Here is a 17,966-nt window from a genome sequence, read left to right on the forward strand (position 1 = left end):
ACACGTGCTATACCCTTTGCTAAATTGGCCATAATTTCAACTTTGTCATCATTGTGACACGTGCTATACCCTTTGCTAAATTGGCCATAATTTCAACTTTGTCATCATTGTGACACGTGCTATACCCTTTGCTAAATTGGCCATAATTTCAACTTAGTCGTCATTTTGACACATGCTATACCCTTTGCTAAATTGGCCATAGTTTCGACTTTGTCGTCATTTTGACACATGCTATACCCTTTGCTAAATTGGCCATAATTTCAACTTTGTCATCATTGTGACACGTGCTATACCCTTTGCTAAATTGGCCATAATTTCAACTTTGTCATCATTGTGACACGTGCTATACCCTTTGCTAAATTGGCCATAATTTCAACTTAGTCGTCATTGTGACACATGCTATACCCTTTGCTAAATTGGCCATAGTTTCGACTTTGTCGTCATTTTGACACATGCTATACCCTTTGCTAAATTGGCCATAATTTCGACTTTGTCGTCATTTTGACACATGCTATACCCTTTGCTAAATTGGCCATAATTTCAACTTAGTCGTCATTTTGACACATGCTATACCCTTTGCTAAATTGGCCATAATTTCAACTTAGTCGTCATTTTGACACATGCTATACCCTTTGCTAAATTGGCCATAATTTCGACTTTGTCGTCATTTTGACACATGCTATACCCTTTGCTAAATTGGCCATAATTTCGACTTTGTCATCATTTTGACACATGCTATACCCTTTGCTAAATTGGCCATAATTTCAACTTTGTCATCATTGTGACACATGCTATACCCTTTGCTAAATTGGCCATAATTTCAACTTTGTCATCATTTTGACACGTGCTATACCCTTTGCTAAATTGGCCATAATTTCAACTTTGTCATCATTGTGACACGTGCTATACCCTTTGCTAAATTGGCCATAATTTCAACTTTGTCATCATTTTGACACATGCTATACCCTTTGCTAAATTTGCCAAAATTTTGACATTTTATGCCATAATTTCCACTTTGTCATCATTTTGACACATGCTATACCCTTTGCTTAATTGGCCATAATTTCAACTTTGTCATCATTTTGACACATGCTATACCCTTTGCTAAATGTGGCATAATTTCAACTTTGTCATCATTGTGACACATGCTATACCCTTTGCTAAATTGGTCATAGTTTAAACTTTGTCATCATTGTGACATGCTATACCCTTTGCTAAATTGGCCATAATTTCGACTTTGTCGTCATTTTGACACATGCTATACCCTTTGCTAAATGTGCCATAATTTCAACTTTGTCATCATTTTGACAAATGCTATACCCTTTGCTAAATGTGCAATAATTTCAACTTTGTCATCATTTTGACACATGATATACCCTTTGCTAAATGTGCCATAATTTCAACTTTGTCATCATTTTGACACATGCTATACCCTTTGCTAAATTTGACATAATTTCAACTTTGTCATCATTTTGACACATGCTATACCCTTTGCTAAATGTGCAAAAATTTCAACTTTGTAATCATTTTGACACATGCTATACCCTTTGCTAAATGTGCCATACTTTCAACTTTGTCATCATTTTGACACGTGCTATACCCTTTGCTAAATGTGCCATAATTTCAACTTTGTCATCATTTTGACACGTGCTATACCCTTTGCTAAATGTGCCATAGTTTCAACTGTGTCATCATTTTGACACGTGCTATACCCTTTGCTAAATTGGCCATAATTTCAACTTTGTCATCATTGTGACACATGCTATACCCTTTGCTAAATTGGCCATAATTTCGACTATATCGTCATTGTGACACATGCTATACCCTTTGCTAAATTGGCCATAGTTTCGACTTTGTCGTCATTTTGACACATGCTATACCCTTTGCTAAATTAACCATAATTGCGACTTTGTCGTCATTTTGACACATGCTATACCCTTTGCTAGATTGGCCATAATTTCAACTTTGTCATCATTTTGACACATGCTATACCCTTTGCTAAATTGGCCATAATTTCAACTTTGTCATCATTTTGACACATGCTATACCGTTTGCTAAATTGGCCATAATTTCAACTTTGTCATCATTTTGACACGTGCTATACCCTTTGCTAAATTGGCCATAATTTCAACTTTGTCATCATTGTGACACGTGCTATACCCTTTGCTAAATTGGCCATAATTTCAACTTTGTCATCATTGTGACACGTGCTATACCCTTTGCTAAATTGGCCATAATTTCAACTTAGTCGTCATTTTGACACATGCTATACCCTTTGCTAAATTGGCCATAGTTTCGACTTTGTCGTCATTTTGACACATGCTATACCCTTTGCTAAATTGGCCATAATTTCAACTTTGTCATCATTGTGACACGTGCTATACCCTTTGCTAAATTGGCCATAATTTCAACTTTGTCATCATTGTGACACGTGCTATACCCTTTGCTAAATTGGCCATAATTTCAACTTAGTCGTCATTGTGACACATGCTATACCCTTTGCTAAATTGGCCATAGTTTCGACTTTGTCGTCATTTTGACACATGCTATACCCTTTGCTAAATTGGCCATAATTTCGACTTTGTCGTCATTTTGACACATGCTATACCCTTTGCTAAATTGGCCATAATTTCAACTTAGTCGTCATTTTGACACATGCTATACCCTTTGCTAAATTGGCCATAATTTCAACTTAGTCGTCATTTTGACACATGCTATACCCTTTGCTAAATTGGCCATAATTTCGACTTTGTCGTCATTTTGACACATGCTATACCCTTTGCTAAATTGGCCATAATTTCGACTTTGTCATCATTTTGACACATGCTATACCCTTTGCTAAATTGGCCATAATTTCAACTTTGTCATCATTGTGACACATGCTATACCCTTTGCTAAATTGGCCATAATTTCAACTTTGTCATCATTTTGACACGTGCTATACCCTTTGCTAAATTGGCCATAATTTCAACTTTGTCATCATTGTGACACGTGCTATACCCTTTGCTAAATTGGCCATAATTTCAACTTTGTCATCATTTTGACACATGCTATACCCTTTGCTAAATTTGCCAAAATTTTGACATTTTATGCCATAATTTCCACTTTGTCATCATTTTGACACATGCTATACCCTTTGCTTAATTGGCCATAATTTCAACTTTGTCATCATTTTGACACATGCTATACCCTTTGCTAAATGTGGCATAATTTCAACTTTGTCATCATTGTGACACATGCTATACCCTTTGCTAAATTGGTCATAGTTTAAACTTTGTCATCATTGTGACATGCTATACCCTTTGCTAAATTGGCCATAATTTCGACTTTGTCGTCATTTTGACACATGCTATACCCTTTGCTAAATGTGCCATAATTTCAACTTTGTCATCATTTTGACAAATGCTATACCCTTTGCTAAATGTGCAATAATTTCAACTTTGTCATCATTTTGACACATGATATACCCTTTGCTAAATGTGCCATAATTTCAACTTTGTCATCATTTTGACACATGCTATACCCTTTGCTAAATTTGACATAATTTCAACTTTGTCATCATTTTGACACATGCTATACCCTTTGCTAAATGTGCAAAAATTTCAACTTTGTAATCATTTTGACACATGCTATACCCTTTGCTAAATGTGCCATACTTTCAACTTTGTCATCATTTTGACACGTGCTATACCCTTTGCTAAATGTGCCATAGTTTCAACTGTGTCATCATTTTGACACGTGCTATACCCTTTGCTAAATGTGCCATAATTTCGACTTTGTCATCATTGTGACACATGCTATACCCTTTGCTAAATTGGCCATAGTTTCGACTTTGTCATCATTGTGACACGTGCTATACCCTTTGCTAAATTGGCCATAATTTCAACTTTGTCATCATTGTGACACGTGCTATACCCTTTGCTAAATGTGCCATAATTTCAACGTTGTCCTCATTTTGACACGTGCTATACCCTTTGCTAAATGTGCCATAATTTCGACTTTGTCATCATTGTGACACATGCTATACCCTTTGCTAAATGTGCCATAATTTCGACTTTGTCATCATTGTGACACATGCTATACCCTTTGCTAAATTGGCCATAGTTTCGACTTTGTCGTCATTTTGACACATGCTATACCCTTTGCTAAATTGGCCATAATTTCAACTTTGTCATCATTTTGACACATGCTATACCCTTTGCTAAATTGGCCATAATTTCAACTTTGTCATCATTTTGACACATGCTATACCCTTTGCTAAATTTGCCAAAATTTTGACATTTTATGCCATAATTTCCACTTTGTCATCATTTTGACACATGCTATACCCTTTGCTTAATTGGCCATAATTTCAACTTTGTCATCATTTTGACACATGCTATACCCTTTGCTAAATGTGGCATAATTTCAACTTTGTCATCATTGTGACACATGCTATACCCTTTGCTAAATTGGTCATAGTTTAAACTTTGTCATCATTGTGACATGCTATACCCTTTGCTAAATTGGCCATAATTTCGACTTTGTCGTCATTTTGACACATGCTATACCCTTTGCTAAATGTGCCATAATTTCAACTTTGTCATCATTTTGACAAATGCTATACCCTTTGCTAAATTTGACATAATTTCAACTTTGTCATCATTTTGACACATGCTATACCCTTTGCTAAATGTGCAAAAATTTCAACTTTGTAATCATTTTGACACGTGCTATACCCTTTGCTAAATGTGCCATACTTTCAACTTTGTCATCATTTTGACACGTGCTATACCCTTTGCTAAATGTGCCATAGTTTCAACTGTGTCATCATTTTGACACGTGCTATACCCTTTGCAAAATGTGCCATAATTTCAACTTTGTCATCATTTTGACACGTGCTATACCCTTTGCTAAATGTGCCATAATTTCAACTTTGTCATCATTTTGACACGTGCTATACCCTTTGCTAAATTGGCCATAATTTCAACTTTGTCATCATTGTGACACGTAATATACCCTTTGCTAAATGTGCCATAATTTCAACTTTTTCATCATTTTGACACGTGCTATACCCTTTGCTAAATTGGCCATAATTTCAACTTTGTCATCATTGTGACACGTGCTATACCCTTTGCTAAATTTGCCATAATTTCAACTTTGTCATCATTGTGACACATGCTATACCCTTTGCTAAATTGGCCATAATTTCAACTTTGTCATCATTTTGACACATGCTATACCCTTTGCTAAATTGGCCATAATTTCGACTTTGTCGTCATTGTGACACATGCTATACCCTTTGCTAAATTGGCCATAGTTTCGACTTTGTCGTCATTTTGACACATGCTATACCCTTTGCTAAATTGGCCATAGTTTCGACTTTGTCGTCATTTTGACACATGCTATACCCTTTGCTAAATTAACCATAATTGCGACTTTGTCGTCATTTTGACACATGCTATACCCTTTGCTAAATTGGCCATAATTTCAACTTTGTCATCATTTTGACACATGCTATACCCTTTGCTAAATTGGCCATAATTTCAACTTTGTCATCATTTTGACACATGCTATACCCTTTGCTAAATTGGCCATAATTTCAACTTTGTCATCATTTTGACACATGCTATACCCTTTGCTAAATTGGCCATAATTTCAACTTTGTCATCATTTTGACACATGCTATACCCTTTGCTAAATTGGCCATAATTTCAACTTTGTCATCATTTTGACACGTGCTATACCCTTTGCTAAATTGGCCATAATTTCAACTTTGTCATCATTGTGACACGTGCTATACCCTTTGCTAAATTGGCCATAATTTCAACTTTTTCATCATTTTGACACGTGCTATACCCTTTGCTAAATTGGCCATAATTTCAACTTTGTCATCATTGTGACACGTGCTATACCCTTTGCTAAATTGGCCATAATTTCAACTTTGTCATCATTGTGACACGTGCTATACCCTTTGCTAAATTGGCCATAATTTCAACTTTGTCGTCATTGTGACACATGCTATACCCTTTGCTAAATTGGCCATAATTTCAACTTAGTCGTCATTTTGACACATGCTATACCCTTTGCTAAATTGGCCATAATTTCAACTTAGTCGTCATTTTGACACATGCTATACCCTTTGCTAAATTGGCCATAATTTCGACTTTGTCGTCATTGTGACACGTGCTATACGCTTTGCTAAATTGGCCATAGTTTCGACTTTGTCGTCATTTTGACACGTGCTATACCCTTTGCTAAATGTGCCATAATTTCGACTTTGTCGTCATTTTGACACGTGCTATACCCTTTGCTAAATTGGCCATAATTTCAACTTTGTCATCATTGTGACACGTGCTATACCCTTTGCTAAATTTGCCATAATTTCAACTTTGTCATCATTGTGACACATGCTATACCCTTTGCTAAATTGGCCATAATTTCAACTTTGTCATCATTTTGACACATGCTATACCCTTTGCTAAATTGGCCATAATTTCGACTTTGTCGTCATTGTGACACATGCTATACCCTTTGCTAAATTGGCCATAGTTTCGACTTTGTCGTCATTTTGACACATGCTATACCCTTTGCTAAATTAACCATAATTGCGACTTTGTCGTCATTTTGACACATGCTATACCCTTTGCTAGATATGCCATAATTTCAACTTTGTCATCATTTTGACACATGCTATACCCTTTGCTAAATTGGCCATAATTTCAACTTTGTCATCATTTTGACACATGCTATACCCTTTGCTAAATTGGCCATAATTTCAACTTTGTCATCATTTTGACACGTGCTATACCCTTTGCTAAATTGGCCATAATTTCAACTTTGTCATCATTGTGACACGTGCTATACCCTTTGCTAAATTGGCCATAATTTCAACTTTTTCATCATTTTGACACGTGCTATACCCTTTGCTAAATTGGCCATAATTTCAACTTTGTCATCATTGTGACACGTGCTATACCCTTTGCTAAATTGGCCATAATTTCAACTTTGTCATCATTGTGACACGTGCTATACCCTTTGCTAAATTGGCCATAATTTCAACTTAGTCGTCATTTTGACACATGCTATACCCTTTGCTAAATTGGCCATAATTTCGACTTTGTCGTCATTGTGACACATGCTATACCCTTTGCTAAATTGGCCATAGTTTCGACTTTGTCGTCATTTTGACACATGCTATACCCTTTGCTAAATTGGCCATAATTTCGACTTTGTCGTCATTTTGACACATGCTATACCCTTTGCTAAATTGGCCATAATTTCAACTTAGTCGTCATTTTGACACATGCTATACCCTTTGCTAAATTGGCCATAATTTCAACTTAGTCGTCATTTTGACACATGCTATACGCTTTGCTAAATTGGCCATAATTTCGACTTTGTCGTCATTTTGACACATGCTATACCCTTTGCTAAATTGGCCATAATTTCAACTTAGTCGTCATTTTGACACATGCTATACCCTTTGCTAAATTGGCCATAATTTCAACTTAGTCGTCATTTTGACACATGCTATACCCTTTGCTAAATTGGCCATAATTTCAACTTAGTCGTCATTTTGACACATGCTATACCCTTTGCTAAATTGGCCATAATTTCGACTTTGTCGTCATTTTGACACGTGCTATACCCTTTGCTAAATGTGCCATAATTTCGACTTTGTCCTCATTTTGACACGTGCTATACCCTTTGCTAAATGTGCCATAATTTCAACTTTGTCGTCATTGTGACACATGCTATACCGTTTGCTAAATGTGCCATAGTTTCGACTTTGTCGTCATTTTGACACATGCTATACCCTTTGCTAAATTGGCCATAATTTCGACTTTGTCGTCATTTTGACACATGCTATACCCTTTGCTAAATTGGCCATAATTTCGACTTTGTCGTCATTTTGACACATGCTATACCCTTTGCTAAATTGGCCATAATGTCGACTTTGTCGTCATTTTGACGCATGCTATACCCTTTGCAAAATTGGCCATAATTTCGACTTTGTCGTCATTTTGACACATGCTATACCCTTTGCTAAATTGGCCATAATTTCAACTTTGTCATCATTGTGACACGTGCTATACCCTTTGCTAAATTGGCCAAAATTTCAACTTTGTCATCATTGTGACACATGCTATACCCTTTGCTAAATTGGCCATAATTTCAACTTTGTCATCATTGTGACACATGCTATACCCTTTGCTAAATAGGCCATAATTTCAACTTAGTCGTCATTTTGACACATGCTATACCCTTTGCTAAATTGGCCATAATTTCGACTTTGTCATCATTGTGACACATGCTATACCCTTTGCTAAATTGGCCATAATTTCGACTTTGTCGTCATTTTGACACATGCTATACCCTTTGCTAAATTGGCCATAATTTCGACTTTGTCGTCATTTTGACACATGCTATACCCTTTGCTAAATTGGCCATAATTTCGACTTTGTCGTCATTTTGACACATGCTATACCCTTTGCTAAATTGGCCATAATTTCGACTTTGTCGTCATTTTGACACGTGCTATACCCTTTGCTAAATTGGCCATAATTTCGACTTTGTCGTCATTTTGACACGTGCTATACCCTTTGCTAAATTGGCCATAATTTCGACTTTGTCATCATTTTGACACATGCTATACCCTTTGCTAAATTGGCCATAATTTCGACTTTGTCGTCATTTTGACACATGCTATACCCTTTGCTAAATTGGCCATAATTTTGACATTTTATGCCATATTTTCTACTTTGTCATCATTTTGACACATGCTATACCCTTTGCTAAACTGGCCATAATTTCAACTTTGTCATCATTGTGACACATGCTATACCCTTTGCTAAATTGGCCATAATTTCAACTTTGTCATCATTGTGACACATGCTATACCCTTTGCTAAATTGGCCATAATTTCAACTTTGTCATCATTTTGACACATGCTATACCCTTTGCTAAATTGGCCATAATTTCGACTTTGTCATCATTTTGACTCATGCTATACCCTTTGCTAAATTGGCCATAATTTCGACTTTGTCGTCATTTTGACACATGCTATACCCTTTGCTAAATTGGCCATAATTTCAACTTTGTCATCATTTTGACACATGCTATACCCTTTGCTAAATTGGCCATAATTTCAACTTTGTCATCATTTTGACACGTGCTATACCCTTTGCTAAATTGGCCATAATTTCAACTTTGTCATCATTGTGACACGTGCTATACCCTTTGCTAAATGTGCCATAATTTCAACTTTTTCATCATTTTTACACGTGCTATACCCTTTGCTAAATTGGCCATAATTTCAACTTTGTCATCATTGTGACACGTGCTATACCCTTTGCTAAATTGGCCATAATTTCAACTTTGTCATCATTGTGACACGTGCTATACCCTTTGCTAAATGTGCCATAATTTCAACTTTTTCATCATTTTTACACGTGCTATACCCTTTGCTAAATTGGCCATAATTTCAACTTTGTCATCATTGTGACACGTGCTATACCCTTTGCTAAATTGGCCATAATTTCAACCTAGTCGTCATTTTGACACATGCTATACCCTTTGCTAAATTGGCCATAGTTTCGACTTTGTCGTCATTTTGACACATGCTATACCCTTTGCTAAATTGGCCATAATTTCGACTTTGTCGTCATTTTGACACATGCTATACCCTTTGCTAAATTGGCCATAATTTCGACTTTGTCGTCATTTTGACACATGCTATACCCTTTGCTAAATTGGCCATAATTTCGACTTTGTCGTCATTTTGACACATGCTATACCCTTTGCTAAATTGGCCATAATTTCGACTTTGTCGTCATTTTGACACATGCTATACCCTTTGCTAAATTGGCCATAATTTCAACTTTGTCATCATTGTGACACGTGCTATACCCTTTGCTAAATTGGCCATAATTTCAACTTTGTCATCATTTTGACACGTGCTATACCCTTTGCTAAATTGGCCATAATTTCAACTTTGTCATCATTGTGACACGTGCTATACCTTTTGCTAAATTGGCCATAATTTCAACTTTGTCATCATTGTGACACGTGCTATACCCTTTGCTAAATTGGCCATAATTTCAACTTTGTCATCATTTTGACACATGCTATACCCTTTGCTAAATTGGCCATAATTTCGACTTTGTCGTCATTTTGACACATGCTATACCCTTTGCTAAATTGGCCATAATGTCGACTTTGTCGTCATTTTGACGCATGCTATACCCTTTGCAAAATTGGCCATAATTTCGACTTTGTCGTCATTTTGACACATGCTATACCCTTTGCTAAATTGGCCATAATTTCAACTTTGTCATCATTGTGACACGTGCTATACCCTTTGCTAAATTGGCCAAAATTTCAACTTTGTCATCATTGTGACACATGCTATACCCTTTGCTAAATTGGCCATAATTTCAACTTTGTCATCATTGTGACACATGCTATACCCTTTGCTAAATAGGCCATAATTTCAACTTAGTCGTCATTTTGACACATGCTATACCCTTTGCTAAATTGGCCATAATTTCGACTTTGTCATCATTGTGACACATGCTATACCCTTTGCTAAATTGGCCATAATTTCGACTTTGTCGTCATTTTGACACATGCTATACCCTTTGCTAAATTGGCCATAATTTCGACTTTGTCGTCATTTTGACACATGCTATACCCTTTGCTAAATTGGCCATAATTTCGACTTTGTCGTCATTTTGACACATGCTATACCCTTTGCTAAATTGGCCATAATTTCGACTTTGTCGTCATTTTGACACGTGCTATACCCTTTGCTAAATTGGCCATAATTTCGACTTTGTCGTCATTTTGACACATGCTATACCCTTTGCTAAATTGGCCATAATTTCGACTTTGTCGTCATTTTGACACATGCTATACCCTTTGCTAAATTGGCCATAATTTTGACATTTTATGCCATATTTTCTACTTTGTCATCATTTTGACACATGCTATACCCTTTGCTAAACTGGCCATAATTTCAACTTTGTCATCATTGTGACACATGCTATACCCTTTGCTAAATTGGCCATAATTTCAACTTTGTCATCATTGTGACACATGCTATACCCTTTGCTAAATTGGCCATAATTTCAACTTTGTCATCATTTTGACACATGCTATACCCTTTGCTAAATTGGCCATAATTTCGACTTTGTCATCATTTTGACTCATGCTATACCCTTTGCTAAATTGGCCATAATTTCGACTTTGTCGTCATTTTGACACATGCTATACCCTTTGCTAAATTGGCCATAATTTCAACTTTGTCATCATTTTGACACATGCTATACCCTTTGCTAAATTGGCCATAATTTCAACTTTGTCATCATTTTGACACGTGCTATACCCTTTGCTAAATTGGCCATAATTTCAACTTTGTCATCATTGTGACACGTGCTATACCCTTTGCTAAATGTGCCATAATTTCAACTTTTTCATCATTTTTACACGTGCTATACCCTTTGCTAAATTGGCCATAATTTCAACTTTGTCATCATTGTGACACGTGCTATACCCTTTGCTAAATTGGCCATAATTTCAACTTTGTCATCATTGTGACACGTGCTATACCCTTTGCTAAATGTGCCATAATTTCAACTTTTTCATCATTTTTACACGTGCTATACCCTTTGCTAAATTGGCCATAATTTCAACTTTGTCATCATTGTGACACGTGCTATACCCTTTGCTAAATTGGCCATAATTTCAACCTAGTCGTCATTTTGACACATGCTATACCCTTTGCTAAATTGGCCATAGTTTCGACTTTGTCGTCATTTTGACACATGCTATACCCTTTGCTAAATTGGCCATAATTTCGACTTTGTCGTCATTTTGACACATGCTATACCCTTTGCTAAATTGGCCATAATTTCGACTTTGTCGTCATTTTGACACATGCTATACCCTTTGCTAAATTGGCCATAATTTCGACTTTGTCGTCATTTTGACACATGCTATACCCTTTGCTAAATTGGCCATAATTTCGACTTTGTCGTCATTTTGACACATGCTATACCCTTTGCTAAATTGGCCATAATTTCAACTTTGTCATCATTGTGACACGTGCTATACCCTTTGCTAAATTGGCCATAATTTCAACTTTGTCATCATTTTGACACGTGCTATACCCTTTGCTAAATTGGCCATAATTTCAACTTTGTCATCATTGTGACACGTGCTATACCTTTTGCTAAATTGGCCATAATTTCAACTTTGTCATCATTGTGACACGTGCTATACCCTTTGCTAAATTGGCCATAATTTCAACTTTGTCATCATTGTGACACATGCTATACCCTTTGCTAAATTGGCCATAATTTCAACTTTGTCATCATTTTGACACATGCTATACCCTTTGCTAAATTGGCCATAATTTCAACTTAGTCGTCATTTTGACACATGCTATACCCTTTGCTAAATTGGCCATAATTTCGACTTTGTCGTCATTGTGACACATGCTATACCCTTTAGGGTCAGTATGATCTGAAGTTGACGGTGACGTCTCTTCTTCTGTGGTTTCTTCTTCTGTGGTGTTCAGCGGCTGGAGGACGGTGTTCAGAAGCTGCAGATGGAGCTGGAGCTGATAGAGGCGGTGGAGATGCAGGAGTGGAGCCCTCTGCTGGACGGCCCTCGCATTGACCTGCAGGACAAGCCTCCAGCCCCATGACATAATAAGCCACAATATTCAACCCTGCGCCTCATGTTTGAGGAACATTCATAATGTACATCATATTCATGGCATGTAAACACATTGAAAGCCCTTAAAGGGTTAGTTCATCCAAAACTGAAATGTCTGTCATTAACTCCTCCCCCTAATGTCGCTCCACACCCGTCAGACCTCCGTTCATCTTCACACACAGTTTAAGATATTTTATATTTAGTCCGAGAGCGTATGCAAGTGTATGCACACTATACTGTCCATGTCCAGAAAGGGAATAAAAACATCATCACAGTAGTCCATATGAGACATCAGTGGGTTAATTAGAGTCTCTTGAAGCATCCAAAAATAACAAAACATTTGGGTCCAAAAATAACAAAAACTACGACTTTATTCAGCATTGTAACTTTTTCAAATAAGTAATGTAAGTAAGGCGACTTTATTATCTTATGTATAGAATAAAAGAACTCATAAGTGCTGAGGTGTGTGTGAAAATATGCTATTGAAGTCATTTGAATATGCAATTCAGTATTCCTCAAAATGATACTGTTACTTGCCATAATTAACTTGAAAAATGTTACTTTTTTAAATACTCACAAGTTTTTACAGAAATTATGAGTATTTAAAAAAGTAACAGATATTTTGGTGTAAATGTAAAATGTGTTACTTTACCAGTTACTTAAAAAAAGTAATCTGATTACATTACTTATAATCAGTTTCTCCCAGCACCGAAAACAAGAAACACATTTACAAGTAATGTAATCAGATTACTTTTTTAAGTAACTGGTAAAGTAACACATCTTACATTTACACCAAAATATCTGTTACTTTTTCAAATAAGTAACGCACGAGTTTTGACAGAAATTATGAGTATTTAAATGTTGTTGTAAATGTAAAACTTGTAAAAGTAATCTGATTACATACCGAGTTACTTGTAATGCGTTTACACTAATACAAGTATGCATAAAAATGATGGATTAATGATCAATTTTATTCATGAAACATTTTCTTTTGTTAGATATGATCCTTTCTTCTCGAGATGGCGGATGGATCATTTTGTTTTAATCCTATGATAAGATTCACATTAAAATGAATCGTTTGTGTTTTTCTCCGATGAATGATAACTATGCCTGTAAAATGTGTTCATAAATCTGCTTCACTGAATCCTGTTTGTTTATAATCTTCAGGGGTTTTATGAACCTTATGCTAATTTCCCATTCTGATCGGACACTTGGAATCTGTTAATAAAGTATATTATTAAAAACTGTGTCGGTGCAGTAGATATTATTAATGCATTCTTATTGAAGACTGAAGGGAGATGAATATGGCAGATGTGTGAATCTGAGCAAACATCTTTAGTCCCTCACGTGATACACACTTCAGTCCTACTGTGAATTCTACACACACGCACACACACACACACACAGCCCCTAAACGTACCCATCACAGGAAACATTCTGATTTTTAATTTATGATTTATAAGCCTTTTGTAAAGTGGGGCCATGGGTAATGTCCTCATATTTCACCCTCTCCTGTAATACCTGTGTCATACCCATGGCATTATACACATTTGTTTCCTCATATATCACAAAAACATGCCCACACACACACACACACACACACACGCTTAATTTAGAAATAAACAGACACGAGAGTATGTAAATACTTTATTCATACTTTAATGATCGTCAGAACAATCTATGGGTTTCCAAAATATTAAAGAGAATCTATATTTATCATGCCGTCCACATTACAATGGAAACAGTTGAAGATTTCATCTCGTCCGAGAGGACACACACACACACACACACTTCTGCTCGAATCCTCTGAGGGATTCACTGGAACATGCAGGACTTCGGGTCCTCCTCGGACTAATGTAACGGTTATAGTATTTCAAAAACATTCCATGATTTTACTTATTACAATAAATGCTTCTTTACAAATGTTACTGTTTCTATGGGCTTTAAGAACTAATAACGCAAACACACTCTCACAGACACACACTCAGACACAAACACACACACTCACTCAGACACACTGTCAGACACACTCACTCAGACAGACAGACACACACACACACACACACACACACACACACACACACACTCTCTCTCACACACTCAGACACACACACACACTCATTAAGATTAGAAATGGCTATGCAAATGGTACAAAAGCTTTGGCGTATTTGTCTACTAGTTGTGCCTGCACACTTCAAAGAGATTTTAAAGTCGGCATGAAGACGCCGCTTCATTAAACCTCTCGGTATCATCTGCATTAATACTCGCTTACGTCAGCACATCCACATAAAACTGGAGAAATACTGGAGCTTTCACTATGTACATGTTTTACATGATGAAGCACTGGAGTTTACCATACACTGCACAAATCATCTTCATCAGTGTGTCTGTCTGTTCTCCAGCACACACACACACACACACACACACACACCTAAACATCCTTAAATCAAGACACATCTACTGGAGAAGAGAAACGACTGGAGATATAAATCAACAGCAATACAAATAATGAAAAGACAATGCAGAAAATCTGAATGCATGTGGCGGAAGACAAAACTTGTAGTCCATTATAACATCTATAATGCTTTCAATGTTGAACTAGGCAAAGCTAGACAGACCTTCTTCTCAAATATTATAAACAGAAACATAAACAACACACACACTCTTTTTGCTACTGTTGAGAGACTTTTAAATCTCAACAGCGAACTTGAAATTAGTGTGAAACATCATTTGATTTGCGCTTGTATGTGTTGTTTATCTACATGTATGCTAAACATGGCTCTGTTTGAGATTTGGCTACTATAGTAAAGCCGATGTTTAGTGCTGGTTTTGGGTTAATAGTTTTTCTGACAGATATTTGGCTACAATCATTCTAAAAATACCGGAGGTGGCATTCAGTAGCGACCACTATAGATCTGCAGTCTTTACGGCCGGTAAAGGGGAGGGGTTTCCGAAGCACGTGCGTTAGGCCGTTAGCCAATCAGAACACAGCTGGGCCAGCAAACCAATCAGAGCCCATTGCGTATTTCTGAGGGACCCGGCCATAGATATCCAGAATAAAGGCTAGATGTCTGCCAATGGAGGTCACCGTCCGCAACTGGCGGCCATCTTGTCAAAGGCAGCTCGCTCACTCGTAACAGAGTGTTTTAATGGTGCATGTACTTTTAAATAACCATTACTTGCTCAATTTTCAACCGATTTTCAAACAGTTTCGTTTGTTATAAACGTCAGAGATGTAGTTATGACACTACATACTTAGGAATAATTATAACCACGGACTTTAATATAAGAGTAACATTGAACAGAACAGACAGGTGCAATGAATATACACACACACAAACACAAGGTATTGTTAAATCAATATATAGGCTACTAAAACTGTTTTCCGAATGGCAACATGAGAAATTAATTAATTAATTAAATATATATATATACATACATATACATACACACACATATACAGCTTTGAATTTTTCCAGAGCTAGCTATAGCTAATATATATATATATATACACACACACACATTCATAATAAGAATATTAATATTTTTAATTAAAACAAAAAAAAACATGCAAACTAAGTTTATTTTAACTAGACAAAAGATTGGTTGTCATAAAATCGTTATTGGTGTTAATAAACCTATGTAATTGAACAGCTCGATTGCGGTCTCAGGCTTGATAACGTGCACGTATAAGTTAGCCGTGATACACAATCTGCACGATTAAGTCGTTTATCGAAACGAAAAGCTGCAATTTCAACGTGTTAAAGCATCCTGATGTGTAGCCATGTTAATAACGTTCGTAAGAAACCAAACCATTTGTAAATCCGTCAAGATTTCAGCGAGATAAGAGTATTTATGTTCGTACAAATCACTCATCTTACATCAGGTTCACAGAGCCGACAGAAAGCCTGACTGTGACAAGATGGCCGCCGGTGATGGCAATGGTGACTCCGCCGTAAGATATCTAGCCCTTATTATGGATATCTGTGGACCCGGCCAACATCAGACCGCTTTTACAAGAGCAGTGTAGAGTAAAGGCAAAATATATGAAAAATAATGCAATTTATTAAAAACGAAGCATGAACACGTCACAGTGCAGCAAACACAGTCAGGCCATCGAGAGAATGTGTTTTACCACCACATTAAACTCAAAGAATAATACTACTGCAAAAAATATGCTCTTCTTACTTCGTATTTTTGTCTTATTTCTAGACTAAATATAAAAAAAAAATCTTATATTAAGAAACATTTGCTAGACACGTAAAAATTATTGTTGTTTTGGGGAAAATAACTCCAAATGAAGAGAGTTTTTGCTTAAAATAAGATAAATAATCTGCCAATGGGGTTAGAAAAATAATCTTAATTCAAACAGAAAACAAGATTATTTAGCTTATTTAAAGCAAAAACTCTCTCAATTTTTAGTTATTTTTTCCCAAAACAAAACTATTTTTATTTGTCCAGTAAATGTTTCTTAATGCAAGAATTCTTAGATATTTAGTCTCACCACAAATAAAAAAAGTAACCAAAGCATTTTTTGGAGTGTATTCTGGCTTCATCTGCAGGAGTCAATATTACGGCTTCATATTGTGAATTGTGCGATGTGACGGTGTAAGTGATTTATGTGGTTGATCAGGTCCAACTGAACCTCATATAGCAGGGCAGGAAACGCGTTAGAGAGAGAGTAAGTGTGGAGAGAGTTTTTGCAGCGACGGCTCACAGATTGACTCGCTGTGGTCCAGTACACACTGAAATACTGCGTGGCAAAAACGGTTGAGTGGAGTTTGCATTGAGGAGCGCGATGATAAGGCAGCTGGAGCGTGTGGTGAGATAATCTCCAACCATTCTGGTTTCCTGACAGGAAGCGGTGAGAGCTCGAAGAACAGTTTCTAGACAGCATCAGCTGCAGCGCTCGCTCCTCCGAGATTTACAGCACGCTGCTAAAAATGCTCTTACTCAGTATTTGTGTCTTGTTTCTAGTCCAAATATCTAAACATTCTTAAAACAAGAAGTATTTACTAGACAAGCAAAAGTAATTGTCTTGTTTTGGGGAAAATAACTCAAAATGAAGAGTTTTTGCTTAAAATAAGATAAATAATCTGCCAATGGGGTGAGATTATTTTTCTTATTTTAGCTCCAACCCTGACCAAACACACACACACCTGTGATTTTCTAATGATCCACCTCGCAACTTACAGGACTTAAAGGATCTGCTGCTAACATCTTGGTTCCAGGTACCACAGCACACCTTCAGGTGTCTAGAGGAG

This window comes from Pseudorasbora parva, chromosome 9 (genome assembly GCF_024679245.1).
Source record: "Pseudorasbora parva isolate DD20220531a chromosome 9, ASM2467924v1, whole genome shotgun sequence".
Lineage (NCBI taxonomy): Eukaryota > Metazoa > Chordata > Actinopteri > Cypriniformes > Gobionidae > Pseudorasbora > Pseudorasbora parva.